We start from the raw sequence: 19083 nt of genomic DNA, 5'->3' as shown, positions 1-19083 counted from the left end.
ATAAAAAAAGCAGTGGATCAGGATAAGAGAGCAAACTGGAGAGCAAAGCACAGATGAATCTGATGGGAAACGGGCTGGGTTACAGCAAAGTCCAAGACAGCAGCCAGCTGAATACTCCAGCTCACCTTCTCAGCCTTTTACCTTGAAGGCAGGAAAGAAGCAGGATTCCTCTAATGTGGTCCTACTGAAATTACTATCTCTTGCTATAGCCCAGACATGACCATCTCAGGTATATCTTTTAATTCTTCTCTTTTTTCCTACTGACATGAAAATCCTGTCAGAATGAAAGAGAATTTATGTGAATCCATATAGGCTAGCTGCACAATGGACCCTCTGCAGCATCACAGCATCTTGCAGGCTGAGGCATCACAGATGAGCAGAAGCCAAACACAGCAAAGCAACACCACGATGTTCAACACACTCTGCTGAATGATTATTCCTCTGCACATCTCTTTCCAAGAGGGAACCCATTCCTCAGCAAGAGGTAGTGGAATCTGACTTTACAGAATAATTAAGACTGGAAAGGATAGTCCAGCTTTCTGCTCCAAGCAGGGTCACCTCTCAGCTCAGAAAAGGTTGCTCAGGGCTTTATCCGGTTGGGTCTTAAAAACATCCAAGGACAGAAACTGTTGAGCCTCTCTTGGCACTGCTGGACTACCTGTTGTTACAGGTGCCACTGGAACTAGTAGCACTAGTTATTTCAGGTTTCCAAAAGCATTACAGAAGGAAAACAGTAATTTATAAGCAACTGCTTACTGCACAACTGATGCACTACACAAACTCATGTTTCAGTTTCACACCTTCACCTCTCTATTTACACTCAAATTACAGAACAAAGACATTAACTGTGTACCTTGGAGTTAGCAAATAACTATAGATTAAATTAAGGCCAAAACAAAAGCTTTTCAGCTAGTATGCTCTCCAGGACAACAAGTACGATTTTTAACCTAAAATAGCAGCCATTTTGCTACAACAGCGCATGTTAGAAATCTTTGACCATGGTACCACAGAACTGTGGGAAGACAACAGGTTCCTATGTGAAGATGACACTTCTCTAGTAAAATATATAGATGGGACAAATATATAAATATATACTGTAGGAACCAGAACACTAAAACTTTAATTCACAGAAAAATATACTGATCAGCTATAAGAAAAACACTCCTTACAACATTAATTTCAGGGAAGATTCATACATACAGCAAACGGTGTTCAGATTTGTGATGCAGTAATTAAGATGCAACTCATCAGTTTACAGTGCTGTGTGTAAATATGAGGAAAATCAGAACTACCAAAGAAGAACCAGAAGTGAAATAAAACAAAAAAGATTAAGTTAAAAAGACAAAATGACACACTACAGACTAACAAAAACCACCTCTGCTAAAAATTGGAAGTTTATCAGTTGAGAAAAACCAAGAAGAAGGAAGACTTCTATGTCAGACAAAGCAGCCGCAAACCAGGCAGATCCTGCATTAATGTGTACCAGCCAGTATGCTCGTCACCACAAAAAGCAGCAATGAGACTGAGTCAGGAACACTGGCTACAACAAGCTAAGCGCTGCCCACCTCAGTCTGTAACACACATAGAGAAAGGCTTACAAGGACAACAGAGTCAGCCTCCCCAGGGTAGACCAAAAAATTGTTAAGCTCGGCAAAGTGGAGGCTGAGATGAGTTACAATTTGCTGTCCAGAAATACGTGACACCAGAGGTGAAAAAAGCATTAAGATATATCGGATGTTAACAAAATAATTAACCTAATGGGAGTAACAGCAACCAACAAAGGTAGCTTAGCCAAGGAACAATTTGGTTTCCATATAAAAGGAAAATTATGCCACTGTTAAGACTAGACTCCACAGTGCAGGAAACTCCATCCAGTCCTATGCATCTGTGCACTCATCAGCAAAGTAGCTAAAATTTCTTAGAAAATTCTATCGCTTCACAGAAAGGGCCTATAAGGCGGCTCAAGTTTTCTTCTCTTTTTGTTGTCCACGGTGAAGGCAGAACATACTTGAGGTTCACTTCTACGACTGCCAGTTCAGATGAGAAGTTTCAAAGCATTTTACCTACCCTGCCTTTTAGAGGGTTCTTCAATGAGGACAGAGAATCTGACGTTATGTGGAGCTCTTTTCAGGGTTAAATGCCATATGCAATAGTTTTTGGCAAAAAAATCAGCATTTTACTTTGGCAAATTCAGTGCAGGCACACAAAGTTCCAATTTGATGTCCTTTATAATTTCAACTGTATTTATTTAGTACAGCTATTTTTTCCTTTTTCCATTCTAAAAGCAGGGCACATACTGTGAAAGCTCCTAGACACTGTGAAAGCTACTCACAAAGCAAGTCACAGCCAGCCACAGTTACCAGATCAAGGGCTGATACAATGGACCTGCGACACTACAAACCCTGTAATATACTGTACCACCATTCACCTTCAGGACATTTAATACAAATATTTAAATCTGGTCAGCCATTATTCGTTTCTCTTAAAATGAAGAAATGAAAATGGCACAGATGATAAAGGAATCTAAAAATCCTATTTACAACACTATGACAAAAAAATGACTAGTTCTATGGCCACAGGCAAATCCTTTCATCTCTGTGAGTTAAGCTCACACATCTGTAAAATACAGATGAGGCAACCTAGTAACAACACAGAGTTTCTCTGCTGGCAAGTTATAGTTGTGCCTTGCTTACTACCATCCGGAAGTCACATCCATATTGCAGAGTAACACTGGAAATCACATATTCTAGAGCGATGTGTTTTAAAATCATGCCGTCAGTGAGACTTTTCAAAAAATCTTGCAACTTCTGCAGACAAGTCCTACCTACCCATCTCCCAGAAAGTTCTGACCTCGTGCAGGTGCCTTCCTACCCTGCATTCCATTTTAAAGGTGAATTTAGTTCTTCAACTATATTTCTAGATATATCTGCCTGTAAGTTCTCCTCTTTGACACAATCACATTTTTTAACTGCACTCCAGTTCCGTTGTGCTTTGATAACCGATCTTAAACAACTAAAGTGCTAGCTTTAGCCATAGCAACTAAATTGAACGGCATTAGTACATGCCCAGGTAGTAAGCCCCGAGAGTCCAATGTCCATCCAATATGAAAGATCCTAACTGGGCACCAATGTAAGCTGCTCTTTTTCACCCTACACTGTACAGTTTTTAAATTACACTGCCCTGTAATTAGCAGGGCCTCAGGGCAGAGCGTGGTAATGCACTACTGCAGACCACACCAAAGCACCAGATTCCGGGCATGTTCTACCTCTGGCCTTCTGCATTAAGAATTGATGATTATAGAAAAAAAGATTCTTCAAAGACTGCAGCATGGTTTTGCATAATTAAAACCATAGAGAAATTGTTTTGCAGTTGACTGATGGTGGCAGTTAAAGCCTAAGTGGTTGCTGCCAGATTTTAAAAGCCATTCAGATCCCTGACTATAAGGAAATGATATATATAGTGAGATATTTTTTTTTCTCCCTAACCCCTTGTACTTGCAACCAGGGTTACCTCACGAACTGAGGAGAACACCAGTTCTCAATTAAATCTGCTGCACCATTATTCCTAAATACCGCAGAAAGTAAAACACGTGACACTATTCCCTGTGGAGAAACCTCGAAGTATGATACAAAACAGACACAGGAACGACAGGGAGTATACGTGCTCCTATTGAAACCCCCTCACTCGCTTGTCCACCCTCCCTTCTTTCCTCTTTCTCACTCGCTGGACAGCAGCCAAATCACTCCAGGGAGAAACAAATGACCGACCCTTTTCCTTTGCAATTAAACATGGTGTCAACATCCCTGAAGGGTACCTGCAACCCCTAACACCAGGTATGATTTTGTCCATTAGTTAAACAGAGGAGAAAAACAGAGCTACTTTGCCCAAAGGCTAGCTTTGATAGCTTTTATCCAGGTACAGTCCAACAGACATGCTATTCCCACGGGAGATGAGCCAATCTGAACTGCTGCCTCCCATTGCTTGTCCTCCTCACTTTTCCCCTCCTCCTCTCTGTCAGCAAAACTGAGCATGTTGGTACAACCTAAATTTCTTAAAAAAACCCAACCAACCAACCAAAGAAAACAACCCAACACCCCTGTACCCTAGAATGCTTGGACAGAAAAAAAGAGCAAAACAGAACAGTTTACAAAAGGTACAATTTAAACCAAAGCACACTGACAGAACCAAGCTGGGGAAGGACTATATTTGCTGTTTATGCTGACAAATTTGAGGAGCAGGAACCTCTGAGGCAGACAAGAAGCTGAGGATGAACCACATGATGGTAGAGCTGCAAACTAATGCTCACTTCAAAGCATCTTATCAGACCCAATGTAGCTCAGAAGACATTTCCTGTAAACATATTTTAAAGGCTCAAGTTTCCAATAATCAGCCTACAAACCCAGACAGCACATTCTTTTTCTAGGTCAAAATAGTTATGACCTCTGCTACCAGCCCCAAGCAGAGAGAAGGTAGAATATACTGTGCATCCTGCTGTGCTGTCTGATCTTCTCCCTTATTTAGCCTTGTGGCAAATAGAACGCCGCGTTCTTTAAACTCATTTACGAACTATGAGTGATTTCCTGAAGTCTTCCCTCATACCCCCCATTTTGAAACACCAGCCTGTTTTAAAGAACACACTCTTCATTCCGAGCAAATTATTACTGTGATCAATGTGGCAACTTTTTCTGCAATACTTACACAAGATGCTATCACCATTATATCAAAATAGGCCTTATAGAAAAAGAGGAAACTTCCTCTGTCTTGATCTGACTTCCCCAGAATTATTTCAGATTTGTTTGCATTATGTATGCAACCTGTACTTTCACAACGTTAAAGTTTGAGCTATTTTCTCTCCTGGTTGGGAAGAAATAAAACATCTGTGACTACCTGTATCCCTGGTTGCAGCAGTGCTTCAGCATTTCTAATGCTAGGTTGTGTCCCTGAAAAAGTCACAACTTCTTGTTGGGCAGAAACACAGTCACAATTCATCTTGCTCTGCACCTGATTTTCACGGAAAGGACATCATAGTACGCACCAATGCCTCCCCAGGAACACACACAGTGCCAGCAACCACAGTAGGACTGTTCCTCAACACTGTCACATCTAAACCTCCACAAGTCAGTCTAGCTGAAGTGCTGTCCTGTAAAATGGGAAGAAAAAGATTACAAAATACAGTCTCAAGGTCAAACCAGTCTGCAAAAGTGGATCCTGTATTTCACATTCTATTTTAAATACTAAAGAGAAGCCCTCATTTGCTATTACAACCATGATCGACCAACCACTTACTATGTGCTTATGCAGAAGAGATATGGTGTATGAAAACACCCAGGACCATGGCGAATCAACTTGAACGGTTTTGTGATATTGTTAACAGTAAATGAATGGTATCCAGTACTTAATTCTCGCTCACTTCTTTCATTTGTTATATTAGTGTCACAGTACAACTTTCAGCTACCAAATGTCCACATGCCTGTCTCTTTTTTTATCACAGGAGGCTGTATTTTCAGGCTAAATAATATTCCATTGTCAAACTAAACATCCAAGTAGTAATGGGTGAGAAATAACTTCATGCAGTGTAATGAAATGATTATTTTCTGGGGGTGTTCAGTTTTACACAAATCCAAGATGACATCGACATGAAGATGGGTTTTCCTTCTAGAGTAATCCATTGCACTGACCTTGAAATGCAGACCTATTTTATGGACCCCCAAATGCAACTTGAGAGCTGATGCAAACTGGAACATTGGGCATTCCAACCGTGACATCTGCAGCACAATTTAGAGAAATCTAGGCTGCATTATTAATTTTTTGCATATAGTCACAAGCTTCCTGTGAAGACATTGTGTTCTTGGGCCCCAGACATATGAATCACAGAGGAATAGGAAAAAAAGTACAAGTTGTAGGGAAGTTGGGAAAGGTGTAGGGATGTTGGGAAAGATGTCATACTTCCAAAAAAATAAATGGCGCAAAATATTACACCCTCCACTAGCTACCAGAGCCCTCCCAAATGCCTGTTTGCTAACTTCCTTCTTTCTCTTAGAAGCCTTTTAACAGGTTTGCAAATGTTGTTATGACAAGTAAGCACTATGCTGGGAAGGAATGACTCTTCCATTTATCCCGGATGTCTTACTCATTACTAGAAGGGGTATCAAATCTTAACATAAATTGAGTCAAATTACTAGAGAGTTCTTGGCTGCTACTTATCACAAATATAACACTAGCTAAGCAGATCTTCACTGATAAGTGTTCTGCCCTCCATTTGTCTTTCTGCTAAATTTTACATAAAGTTGGTATTTAAAGACACTCCCAGTTTTTGAAGAGACAATTGTTACACCTGCCAAATTGTTTCTAGCCCTCAATAAAATCTTACCAGTGGCCCCTTTTGACATTTTTTGATTTTCCATGAAATTAAAGGCTGTGGGGACGTTTACATATCTGAAATATAAATCTCACAAATGAGTACAGATAAGCATGTTCAGTCCTTCTTGAACTATTAGGAAATACTTGCGTCCTACAAAAAAGGCAAAGCATTTACAAGACAGTAAAAATTCACACACCATGGGTGGGGAAGCCAAGCCCCCCCTCCCACACACACACACACACACACACACACACAGTCAGCTTCCCATCACTTCCAAGCACATAAACAGTCACTTCCTTCAAGCGTACCCTTGGGCAAATACCTAGCCAGGTCCTCCCTCTCACTGCTTTCTGCACCCTAAAGGTGCTCAGCCCTTTCCACTACCCCCATGCACTGAAATGACATGGCGTCTTCAAAAGGATCCTGTGAGAGAGCTCTTCCTCAAGGGGAAAAACAAAACACACCAACTGCCCCGTGCAAACCGCCAGCACCCCCACCTCCCTCGCTGGGGCACAGAGCAGCTGGCAGAAATGGGGCGTTCGTGGCAGAAGGGGGCTCAATGGCAGGAGGCAGGAGGACTGTCGCTGCCTTGGTCTCCTGCCTGCAGGCATCGCTGCCCTTCACAATCCAGCCTGCCCCATAGGCAGCAAAGCCACATCTCACCCTGCCCACTCAGGCCCACGAGGAGCCGAATGCTGGGTGGCATTTGCAGTTGCACTGTGGAGAAGCCGTCAGATAACTGATTCAGTCTCTCAGACCGTGTCAGTTAAAAGGCAGTAACACTTGTGTGCATTCCATTGCAAAAGGTGCTGGTAAAAGGGAGGCAAAAATAAAGGATGTAATTTCACTATATAGCAATACATGTGACAAACGGAGGTCGCGGCATGGGAGACAATACTGACTGTATTTCACTCTGATCCCTCCAGCCATGGCTTTGTGGAGCTCACAAAAATAAGCTTCTGAGCACCTCTTGCAATGGTAGTGGTGGTTTTGCTCCAGAGACCACAGGTCTGGATCCTCACAGCATGGATTAAACACCATCAAACACGATTCCCTTCAATTCAGCTCCCATTTCTTACTTTAATCTGTAACACTGCCCACACCCTTAAGTGGCTACTTCCACTCACCAGCTATTTTAGTGAATATGCTATAGATAAATTTATTGTACAAACTGTTTGTGAACATTCAGTAAAGATGGCAAAGCCCTCTAGGGTCTCTCATAGGATCCTCAATAAGACACCACATCGCTTCATGACAAACTTAGGACTAAAATTTTATTTAATTTGCTTCTGACAAGTAACAACAAATACCTGGTGTTGGGAAAAAGCAAATTACATGACAGTATGAATGTTTACCCACACTATGTCATAAATTCTAAAAATGGCCAATCTGCAAAGATAAGCACTCTCAACTTACTTTCTGATAAAAGATCATAAGCTATTTCTCTGAAATTCATAAATCTGACATCAAATTTGTCCTGGTTTCCCTCTATTCCCCAGCTGAACTGCAGACTTCGTAAGGAGGTCAGCCAGGAAGAATCCCCTCTAATTTCCCATTAGGCCTTCTTTACAAAGTCCATTTCTGGTCTAGTTTGCAAGTCTGCCTCACTGCATACGTATCAGCAAAAAGAGTAGTTACTTTTCCATGCAACTTTTCCATGTAAAATCACTGTCCTGTAGAAGTATCAGCGTTTTTAATGTCATGTTCTCATCAATGAGTCTACAAAGCTATGGGACAACAATTTGAAATCTTTGTTATGTAGGCAAAACCACAAAGGCCACATTCTTCCTATTACTCACTACCTCCTGTTTACCCAAACACAATGAAAAGTCATCCACTTATCTCAGGAACAGAGAATAATTTAATGAACTTTTCCCAGGCACCCACATTTAAGAGACTTTATAACAGAAAGACCTCATTCTAGCCAGCTCAGTTGCATGCATTTTTACGTCATGTATTCACAGCCACAATACTAGTATTTACTGATAATACTACTCAGGATGCAATTCTTTCCAGACAAATCCTCCATACTAATGTACAGAGCTCAAAAGAGCGCTTCTTGCAAGCTTTCCTGAAACAACAGAAGACACTGCCATTTTTTCATGTCCTTCTATGTGCATTAAAGGAATCAACATTTTACCATGTTGGTCCATATGTCCTTAGGAGAATCCCTCCCAGTTGCCCAACAGAAATAACATCGATGCCGGGGGAAAAGTAGATCTTCTGCTTTAAAGTCACAGAACCACAGAATCTTTTAGTTTGGAAATGACCTTTAAGATCACCGAGTCCAACCGTGAATCTAGCACTGCCGAGTCCATCATTAAACCATGTCCCTAAATGCCACTTTCGCTTTTTTAAATACCTTTAATACACATGTCTTTTAAATACCTCCAGGGATGGCGACTCCACCACTTCCCTGGGCAGCCTGTTCCAACACCAGATCATTAGTGTCTATTTCTGAAATGAGAGAGAAGAAATCTTCTATAGCAGCTTGTACTTTATGAATCTGGGTCTTAAAATACGCTTACCTATCACACACAGGAAACCTGATGAAGTTACTGGCTTTTTAATGCCATCTAGAATATTGCAGTGTTGTCTTTTTTTTTTTTTTTTAAAATCAGATTTGCTGCCTGAATAACCTGCAGAAACAGACATGCTCTGTTATTCACCTCTGCCTGTAGCAGCTCTGCCATCTGGCACTAGCAAGTATTTATCTAAAAAATAAATCTGAATTAAGGATTATGAACCCACTCCTTTTAAACTGTGTTTCACCTGAACACAAAGGTCAATTCAGTCACGTGAGACATCAAAACTACCAATTCACTACCGTTTATTTAAACCTGCACAGCAGTCAGAGGTACCTTTAAAAGACGAAGCATGAAACTGAAACAAAAACTGAGCTAATCCTCGATTTCTCATCCCTATGAAATACAAGGAGAATTCAGCACAGAAATAGCATGTCATCATAATCCAGGCCGTAATCTCATTTAACCAGAGCAAAATGAACCACAGTCATCCCCAAGCTGGCTCTGACTGCAGAGCAGGGCAGGGGGACTACCATCATGAAGGACCAGTTCAAGTGGAAACTCAGACCCCGAAGGCAAACGAAAGGACCATCACTGCTACATTCACAGTATAGGCTGCACCCTTCCCTGTTCAATCTAGCACATGCTCAAGAATACACAAAGGTTTCAAGAGACAAAAATTGAGACTGTGACTTTTCCTGTGTGACAAAAACCTCACGCAATACAGTAAAGTGAGAGCCCCTGTAACAGTTTGGGCCTGCCAGGGCAAACAGGACTTGTTCACTGCCTCCCTCTGTGTCCCCCTGCTTGAACTGCTCCAGGATTAAGTGAAGAGCTTTTCAGGACACAGTATAAACAAAGATTTAACAGTTCTTTCCCTATCTCTTTAAAACCAGGCAACAAATCTAATCTAAACAAGAAGACTTACTCAGAAAACAGGAAAAAGGACAAAGAAAATGCCCTCCGGATACATATGCATATACAAGACCCCTTAAAAACTGATGTAAAAATTGCCATTTCTAAAAACTATGCAAATAAAGAGATGAGTTCTCCAACAAACAAGATGGTTCAGTACTGCAAACAGTGCTATTCATGCTGCTTACATGCAAGGATTTTATTCCGATATATCTCTGGTTTTCCAGTGGCTTATTCCTAACATGCAAAAAGAGAAACAAAAACTTGTGAAAAACTCAGTTCAAACTTTTCCCCTCCCTCCATTTCAAATTTAGATTTGAAAATAGAAATGCTGTGCTGTTCTGTGACACGATGATGTACTAACAAACACCAATATATTGCTGCTTTTTCATATACCGCAGAGTCCTCTTTCAGAAACTCTAATGTCAAATAACAAATCACCATAAAAAATGTGGCAACCATATTTTGTGGAAGGAAAAAAGAAATGATTACTCAGTACATGGACCATCTTCTACTCTGTGTAAAACTCTGATACAGAGCTCCACTTTGGGTCAACCATTAGGTAAAACTGTAACACAATCAAAAAATCACCCATATTAAAGATGGTTCATGTAAATTTGTTTCAACAAGAGTGGATTTCCCCTACGTTCTTCACCAGTCATTTAGCAAGGCTAGCTATAAATCATTGCTGACACAGCTTTTGTGTAAAAAAAAAAAAAAAAAAAAAGAGTAAGTGCTTCCTCCCACTGAAGGTCTCAGACCTCCAAGAATTTTGGAGAAATGCTTTTTTTCTCCATGCCCCTCATTTCTCCACTTACTACCCACAGCAACAGCTCTGTTTCCTGCAGTCATTCCCCCCTGCCACGGCAGGGAGAGGTAGAACAGCACGCCCAAGGACGATGCTACTGCCCATTTCAAAACTTCTGCTCAAGGACTGAGGAAGCAAAACATGTAAGAGGTCAGAGCTAACCCAGCAGCATTGCTTCCCAAGTGCTGGGAAGGCAGATGAAGGGCTCAGAATAACACAGGGCATTGTCACAAAGGAAACCACAGAAAAAAGCAGCAGGTTTCATGAAGGAAGAAACAAAAGGACAGCTGAACACCCCACCTGTCATTTGTAACACAAGCAGCACAGCAGCAGAAGGGAAGAGCTAAATTACACGAGCTTTGCGGCTTTGCACTTTTTGAGGCTTACCTAGGTGGAAAACCTACTAAGGGGAGAGAATCATCAAACAGGTTATGGTAGAGCAGCTGAAGTGAAATTGAAAAAGAGGGCTATATTTCAGCAGGAAGTCCACAAAAGCTTCACTGAGGGCCGAGATAAGAAAACGTGGCTCTGGAGTAATGCTGAGATGAGAAAATTAACCGTGCAAGCACCAGTGATGTCCTGCAGATTAGAAACTGAAGGGGAGAACAGTGAGCCAGGAACTTCTGCTTGGGTTCACTGGAGATAATAAACCTTTACCACAGAAATGAGAGGCCAGGGAGATCATGAACTCTCACAGTTCCAGTCCTGCCAAAAGTACAGGTGAAGTGGTCCCAACAGCTTCTGCCAATTGTTGCCTTATGGCCTGATACACAGCCAACTTCAAGAAATAAAAACTAACTTTCAGGGTGCCTGCAGGACAGACTTTGACAAGCCCTATTACACCTACTACAAAATCCCTGCCATAGAAGGATCAAATGCTGCCACTTCCTTTGCACTTAAAGTTATGATCACTTCCCTGCACAAATCTCTGCTACCTTGGATATGTACATTTTAGTTGTGACTTGTTAGTATATCCAAAAGATGGCACGTAATTATGAAGATAGCATCACACCACCACTAAAACTGCTTTAGTTCTTCCCAGAAGCTTTCCAACTCACATATAACAAACTGCCTAGTTATCTTGCGAGGCTGAGCTTTTTGTTCTTTTTCCAGCTGACGCTCTTTTTCACTTAGTGATATCCAAGGGCAGACAGCGGGACATAACAGGCAGCACAAAAACAAGATGAAGAGGGAGGGGAGAGGGAGTTCTCACTGGTGGTCAGCACTTGCACAGGGAGTTTATGGGCAAGTAGTAAGGAGAGGCTGTCTTCAGGGTTGTGTTGACTCAGAGGCTGTCATCCTGTTTTTTAGATGTTAAGCACATTCTTGAAATTTCTTTTCAAAATGTTAACTGTTAATTATTTAACTGCGTCCACAATGCATTAGTAAAGAAATTATGTAAACTCAATTGAAGATAATTGAGTTTTATTATAATAATTTGTTCTGGTTTGTCATAATAACAGAATTCATACTCAAAATGCATACATACTCAAAGGCAAACATGAAGTCAAACAGAATTCTGACACACAGTCTTAGAAAACAATAATGCAGATACAAATCAGTGGAAAAATTAAGATTACAGAGACTGCTTTATTTGGACTTGTTTGGATTCAAGAGGGGAATGAAAAAGACTGCCATGTGCCAGAATTTTGTTAGCGAGCAGTCCTAAAAACACTCCTAACACTGTTTAAACTAGCTTGCATTTATAATGCTGTAACATTAGAAATATTTTATACCAGAAATATAAATCATTAAAATTAGTCACCAAAATTTTGGTCCAGGAGATGGGCATTTATGAGTGACATTGTTTTAAAAGGTGCTCTCACACTATAGTTTTCTAAGTTCAATACCACAAGAAGCGTAAAGGTACTATAAATGCACTAACCAGCTTTACTTTACATTTTATTAAGAAATCTAATCTTTTTCAAAAGAGGAAATAATACCAAATCTAGTTAATACATAGCAACGAAAACACTGTGCATCAGAGAATACTATGAATTAGGAAATAGAAGAAGGACCTGAACTATGCTGTAATTTTTGAATGACCTTACTACAGCACCATATTCCTATGAGAGGAGAAGATAGTGGTCACTTTCATGTAAATTCTACAAGGAAATGAGTGATTGTCTCAAGTAGCTGAAAGTAAGCAGTAAATGATCAGGTTTTGAAAACATCCTCATTCTCTCACTCTGAAAATAATACACAGAAGCGACCAGGCTCCCTTGTTACTAAAAGCAGCTGCCAACCTCACTGTAAGATGCACTTTTGGACACTGCCATGCAAATCTAAAATAAAGGGGTGGGAAGAAAAACATAAAAAAAGAAAAGGCAAGGAAAGAAAAGAAAAAAAGAAAAGAAATTAACATACATTCATTACTGTGGTTCAAAAACAGAATCCCTAACTTAGAAAACCTCCTGTGGGGAGTACAGCAAAGGCTCAAGACTCAGTGGATTCTACATGAGGATAATAAGGGATACCACTCTAGACTACATTAGAATTACCGCACCAGAGTGGATAAAATAGCAGTAAAGCCACTACAAAAAACTACCCACTCTGCATATGTCAACACTATAATATGTCCCAGTTTTTGCATATAATCAATTGTCAGAACAGGACATATATTTTTTTTATATAGGTATGCTTTTAGGGGCACAAAATGAAAGCCACCCAGTATCTGGAAGTATCATTTAAAGTATTTGAAGAAACTGTTTACATCCAGGCACTGCACATATCACAGAGTGTGCACAGTTGCAGCCTGAATGCCAAGGGCAAAACAACACTGCGATTCTGAAGGTAAACAATTATTTTGCTGTTTCTAATGCCACTGCTTTTTATTCTATTAACACAGAAATTCAGAAGTCAGTAAATTTAGTTCTAAGCAAGAACCAGAGAACTGCAGCGCTCTCCAAAGAACAGCGAGCTGCTTAAAAACTAATTGTTTTCCTTCCCCTACCATCTAACAGCATTGTTTCTCCAAAAGAGGTGTTCTGTCCTTAACATGGCTGCCATGCCTTACATAACATCAATGAATGAGAATATAGTTATTTTGTTTCCTACGACCTGCACTGCCCATTAACCATATGATTCTCCATATGGTACGGCAAACAGTCGAGACAAAGCTTTGCAGTAACGCAGCTCCAAGGATCAGCATCCTCTGAGAATAAGCAGCAGTAGAAAGAGACTCAGCCTCCACAAGCTCTAAATTCCCATTCGTATCTTTCTCTAGTAAATAACAGGCATTCTTACCTTAAGAAAACAGTAAGAATAATAATAACGGTGCTCAGTAGAGCCTCCTCTGTTTCATCTGCGCTCCTAAAAAAAAATCTTGGCGCAACTGTCTGCTGCAGCAGGTAATCAATAATATAACCTGCTTCTTCTGTTGCCAGAGCTGCTCCATCTGAACGCTAGCTAACGTGAACACTGTCAGTGTGACTCATACAGTGACTCAGAGCAGATGCAGAGCTGCAGGAGGAGTTTAAGTTTCAGGGCTTCCTCTTGCTGGCTCGCTCCTGCTTTCTGTCACGCAGGCAGGCACACACTTGCCACCCGTGTGTCTGTGTGTGCCTCCAGCTCTTTCCTCCAGCAGCAGGTTTGATTTCATCCTCTATGTAATCGTGTTTGAGTTTTTCTTCTGGGATGGCAATTCTGTTTCTTTCTTCACTGTAAATATATCTACCTTAAATGCAAAAAGCTTGCCCTGCAAGCCATGTCCATCCTGTGGATTGCCAGGTGGTGTGCTACTACAAGATATCCGTGGGCTCACATCTCTCACCAAGACTAGGGGAAGAACTCAAATTTCCCCCAAAAACGTTCTAAAACAATAGCATTGAGTTAGGGCAATATCCATTTATTCATGACAAGTTTATAGCAAAGTGCCTCTGACTTCATTAAGTAGTCTGGGGAGGACAAATTTAGTCTCAAATACAGTGAGATAAAAGAATTGTAGGAAGGACTATGGGATGCAGGTGAGCAGAAATCCTATGTGCCTGACACCAATTTAGCAGGGAGAAGTGCATCCAGGAAAAGAGCATAGCTGCATTATTGACAGGAGTAGCACATCTGGGTTTAGGGTTGAGTTCTGGCAGCCTCCCCCACAGCTATCCATCTCACTAGGCACTGATCACCACAGTCAAAGCAGCAATTTGATCAGCTATTTATTTCCCTGGCCTGCCAGACTCCCCACCACATACAACTGAGAACAGGCATCATGCAGCCCAAGTTGGGCGCTTAATGCTAGACAGTGTTGATACGCAATGCTGTACTGATTACGCTTTTATTTCTGAAAGGCACTTTATACTAAACAGTTGCAGTTGCAGTGTTGAGCAAATCCAGCCTTCAAAAGAGGCAGATGAAGCCTTCTACTACTGAGCCAGCAGGTCAGCCACATGGAAACAAATGGTGGTGGGATGAATCAAGAGAGTATTGTAAAAAGAAGCTGCTGGCCCAAGGAACAATGCCATTAAAATGTGTAGACCTGTTTCACAGCCATTCATATAAACATCCCAGATAGTTTGGGGAAAAGGCACTTAGTTTATTTCAAAGCATTTCCAGCAGAACATCTTTCCTCATACTTAGCAAATGTCCAGCTGGCTATTGCCCAGATAAACAGATTTGTTTCTCATGGAAAAGCTAGTATCAAAGCATGACTTTGATGGTTCTGTGTTTTTTGTCTTAGAACTCCTTTTTTTGCAAAGCCCTATCAAAGGAAAGGTACGCCCACCCATCCAATCCAAGTATGCGCACAGCACTGTTCAGTACTGTATCTGGTTGTTATTAAAGCTGCTAAACGAACTTCATACTATTGATGGTGAATGTTTACTCTCTCCATGTATCTGAAAGCAGCCAAGAACACTGTTTTGGCAGGGATCAAGAGATCAGAAAGAATCAAGCTGAGCAAAAGTATCCTTGAAGCATGGTCATGGAGATAACATAAACAAGGGGGATAAAAAATAGCTGGTGTCTTATGAAGTTACACTGAACTAAACTCTTTCCCCTAAAACCACTAGTATTCTACCTATCCCTTAGAAAATCTTCTGTTGAAACCCATCCTTTCCCCCAATTTACTAATGACAGTGAATCTTTGCTTCTGTCAAGCTTTCAAGGCTTTATTTTCATGTCTTAAATGGTTGAATAGGCAAAAGAAAGCTAAAATCCATGGCATGCATGGGGAAAAAAATAAAGAACACTAGCAGCAACAAAATACAAATCAAGACCCCTGAGATTTTAAACAGGAAAAGTAACAGCAAGGCCATGGTCCAAATGGCATCTATGACGCAGACAGAGAGGAAGACAAAACTGAAGACAAAACTTGAAGGTACTTAAATGTCTGGGGGTTTGGGGTTTTTTGGGGGTAGGGGTGGTGGCGGCCTTTTTTGTTTGTCTGGTTTTAAATGTACAGCACGCAACTGTGTATCTACATTCAATTTTGTGCTGCTGTCCACCTAAAAGCATAGATCTGGATCAGAAAGGACTCAAAAAAAAAAAAAGCTGTCAAAGGCCTCCAAGATAAAACAACACAAGCAAGCATGCACTGTGTAAAATGCACATACTTGCTTCAGCTGCAAAAGACCTAATCTACAAATCAAAAGTGATCTAGCTGTAAGCAGCTGTTCTGTGTTGCCTAATTTATCAGTCTTCTTAGCTGGACCTTCTGCAATAGAAAGGGTGTGGATTGTGTGTCTAAAAGTGGGAAAACCTGAAGCTTCTTACTCCAGCAGAGGTAAAACCTGAAATCTTGAACAGGAATTTAGTACGGCCTGCTAAACTAAACACTGCTGCAAGAGATTATGCATTAAAAGGCAGTGTAAATTATTATACATTCTTTAAGGACTAGAGATAACAGTTTTCCCTTTTTCTCCTTCAGGAAAAAAGCAAGCAAAGGCTTTTCTGTAGTACCTATTCAACATGGTACCTCAGAACATTCTAGGCTAAAGAATGCTGTTCCTCATCATCATTTTTGTTTGTTTGTTTGGGATTTTTTTTAATTTTTAAACATCATCATTATGCCAATGCTGGTGGAAATAGTTTCCCACAGCCTCTTCTAGGTTGTCAGATTCCATATTAACCTGCTTTCTCATGAAAGCTCAGTCTACAGTCAGGTTGTCCTTACTGAGAACACCAACCTCTACTCCCGTTCTGGAGTCTTCTTCCTTTTTAGCTATACTGTCCTGGGGGCGGGGGGGGGGGGGGGGGGGGGCAAAAAAAAAAAAAACCAAAACATTCATTTTCTTCAAGGACAGGGCAAGTGTTTTGTAGCCTTGTTTTTCTGAGCCCTGTGAAAAGTTGGCGGATTAGAGATGCTAGTTTTTGAGGGGTACTGACACACATTTTCAAGACGAAAAGCAGAGCTCATTTTCTGAACAGGCTTACACTCCCGTTATCATTGTTATAGCATTGTTACGGGCATTACGGTACTTTCCAAAAGGTCCCCACCACTAGCAGCAGACACGCATGGAGGTGAGAACTACGCACACACACAGTAGAAGAGACCCGCTACAGAAGAAGTGCATATTATGAAAAGACATACAGGCAGAAAGTTGAGAAATATTTTTTGCATCATCTCATAAAGCACAGCTAACTGTCCTGACCAAGTTTGTTTCCCATGTCCACAGCAAAGCCAAATGCAGAAACTAGATTTCAATCCCTTGTTCACTAGACCATCAGACTCCCCTTTTGGTGCATCTCAGTAGTAGGTTCACTTCTTTCAGCTAATTACTTTTCATGGGTATTTTGACGTGCTTTGACAAAAGCACTATTTGCTCCTCGGGAAAATTAAAACTCCTGCTGGGAAAAGCGTCAGCACCAGAACCTTTACCCTGCACAGGCAATGAACAGAGGAAGCCACACGTGGAAGCAAAACTTTAGTGACTGAGTATGGGAGGAGGGAAGAGGATGCACTTATTCCCCACATTTATCTCAAGGTTTCTGAAGATAAGTAACAGGACACACTACACCAGTTGAACTTTTTACTATCACTACATCATCCACCAATACCTCCGTAGCATCTTGCATCCATCTATACAAAAGCAGATAGCAAAGCAGCCCACAAGAGAGTGTGGGAAACCATTTCCACCACACCACACAAGTACATCTCTTCACTCAGATCACCTCCTCAAGTTACTATTGTAACTATAACCCCCCAAAAAAGTGTTTCTTATTTCTGTCATAACAATTCAAAGCTACATATCCTGCACTGGAAAGAGACTACAAAATGACAAGCTGCCTATAACATACTGCACACCCACCTCAGAGGGAAGTACTTCTGCCCATCTAGTGAAAATAGGCAAGGCGACCTAAATGCCTGTTTCCTCTTTATGGTCTGTTCTTGGCAAATGAAACAAGAGGCTATGAGACACTAAGATCAGCGAAATCAGCCAAAACAAGACAAGAAAAATATATCTTATAGCAACAAAGATGTACTGACCAGATGAGAAACTAGTTTACAGACACTGCTGTGCCTCCTGCGTATACAGACATTGACACATTTGCTGCACGTGAAGCCTTGCTGGGATAAGGACTCTCCAGATTGCACTTGATGTCAGTGTAGTGTCAGCTGATCTTGTGGCAGCTGCCCTGCTCGTATCTACCCATTTCTGTTCTCCTTTTCTCTTTAATGCCAACATCTGTCCATGTTTTGCATTGACAGAAAAGGTCAGCAAGACCCTAATGATACATTAAACCTAATAATCAGATGATACACAGCTTGCAATTACCATGTGCCCAATCTTGCTCCCCTTACATTCAGAGCTTTGATTTTTCCTAAAAACTACACAGTGCAAGTGCAGAAGCATTTGTAATCTCAAATCTTACGTACATGCTACAGAGATCACCTTGGACAACAGAGAAAGCATGTCAGAAAACACCTGGTTTCTTCAGGCTTCCAAGAATATTAAAATTGGTTCTATCAACACAGCCAAAAATTTCTGATTCCAAATAATCTTTTTCTATACAATGCACAACTCCTCTCTGTTTCAAACCAGCATGCCCCATTTTCTGCACTCATACCATAATTTCAATTTAATACTGGTGAATTCTAACAAAAGAGACATCCAAACCCAGGTGTAAACTCATTTTGAGGCAAGCATGTTACCACATGACTTAAAACATCATGGTTCCTTGCACTGTCTAATAAAAAGCAATATTCTAGTGGGAATTGTCTGCATCCACTCATTGTGCTCATTCAACACACTCTATACACTTTCTGAGTGAAGTTTTTCCTGTCCTCTTCACAATGCAGGACTTGCAGATCTCATGCTGGTCTTCGGGATCTATGACTGGCAGGTTCTTCAAATGCCTCAGAAAGAACAATTGTCAATACTGGAGAAAGTCGATGCAAAGACCTACTGTTTTCTCTGTACCATCTGCTGCATGGGGTAAACTAAATCAAAACCCAGTAAAACTGAATTAAAGCTAGACAATTTTTATAACCATTCTGCAACATTTCTTATAAAATTTTATAATTTTATCTGAATGAA

The 19083-nt window shown here is 40.8% G+C and overlaps 1 protein-coding gene across 14 annotated transcripts in view; it reads right to left on the bottom strand.

Annotated features, from left to right (window-relative positions):
• Positions 1-19083, bottom strand: part of INPP4A (inositol polyphosphate-4-phosphatase type I A) — a 131070-nt gene that overhangs the window by 80357 nt on the left and 31630 nt on the right. For 4 of the 14 annotated variants that reach the window (XM_056329886.1, XM_056329887.1, XM_056329882.1 and 1 more), the window contains exon 1: positions 13844-14040. The exons of 2 other annotated variants lie outside the window; for them this stretch is intronic. The gene's annotated coding sequence lies outside the window, so the exon portion shown is untranslated. Of the gene's footprint in view, positions 1-13843; positions 14041-19083 lie in introns of those variants that run through there. 8 more of the 14 variants (XM_056329892.1, XM_056329889.1, XM_056329890.1 and 5 more) reach the window with 3 other exon arrangements.

This window comes from Falco biarmicus, chromosome 2 (genome assembly GCF_023638135.1).
Source record: "Falco biarmicus isolate bFalBia1 chromosome 2, bFalBia1.pri, whole genome shotgun sequence".
Lineage (NCBI taxonomy): Eukaryota > Metazoa > Chordata > Aves > Falconiformes > Falconidae > Falco > Falco biarmicus.
The sequence above is the reverse complement of the archived record's forward strand: the minus strand, read 5'-3'. Positions and strand labels throughout refer to the sequence as shown.